Consider the following 1,109-nt stretch of genomic DNA (forward strand, 5'->3'; position numbering starts at 1 on the left):
AAGAAGAAGTAAAACTCTCACTGTTTGCAGATGACATGATCCTCTACATATAAAACCCTAAAGACTCTACTAGAAAATTACTAGAACTAATCAATGATTATAGTAAAGTTGCAGGATATAAAATCAACACACAGAAATCCCTTGCATTCCTATGCACTAATAATGAGAAAACAGAAAGAGAAATTAAGGAAACAATTCCATTCACCATTGCAATGAAAAGAATAAAATACTTAGGAATATATCTACCTAAAGAAACTAAAGACCTATATATAGAAAACTGTAAAACACTGGTGAAAGAAATCAAAGAGGACACTAATAGATGGAGAAATATACCATGTTCATGGATTGGAAGAATCAATATAGTGAAAATGAGTATACTACCCAAAGCAATTTATAGATTCAATGCAATCCCTATGAAGCGACCAATGGTATTCTTCACAGAGCTAGAACAAATAATTTCACAATTTGTATGGAAATCCAAAAAACCTCGAATAACCAAGCATTCTTTTTTCTTTTTTTTACTTCTATCCTTCAAACTTTCTCTCACGTTTTCTTTCAGCACAATGAATGGAATTACAAATGAAGCAGTATATTTAAATATATGTGTGCATGTGTGTTTATTTCAAAGAAAGTGTATACAGATACAGACACATATACATATTCCTAAACTTGAACAATGTTTGGAGACTCAGAGAAGTATTTACATACATTTTATACATTCATCACAACCTCCAAGTAAAGTTAGGATTTATTATCTCACATTTCCTTCTGAAAGATAAAACTGAGGCTCAGGGCATTTCCATTATTAACAATAACATTATAAAGAAATAAAAATATATTGTGGACCTTTTAAAATTATACACAAATGGAACTATGTAGTATACTGCTGGTTTTTACATTTATAAAATTGTATATTTTTAAAATGTGTAGTTTATTATATTTACACTCTAATGAATTAGTTAAGAATTAAAATTTTCTGGTTGTGTATTTTTAAGGGTAGTATGTTCAGTTCAGTTCAGTTCAGTTCAGTCGCTCAGTCATGTCCAACTCTTTGCAACCCCATGGACTGCAGCACTCCAGGCCTCCCTGTCCATCACCAACTCCTGGAG

The sequence above is a fragment of the Bison bison genome, unplaced genomic scaffold (assembly GCF_000754665.1).
Source record: "Bison bison bison isolate TAMUID 2011002044 unplaced genomic scaffold, Bison_UMD1.0 scf7180017864386, whole genome shotgun sequence".
Taxonomy (NCBI): domain Eukaryota; kingdom Metazoa; phylum Chordata; class Mammalia; order Artiodactyla; family Bovidae; genus Bison; species Bison bison.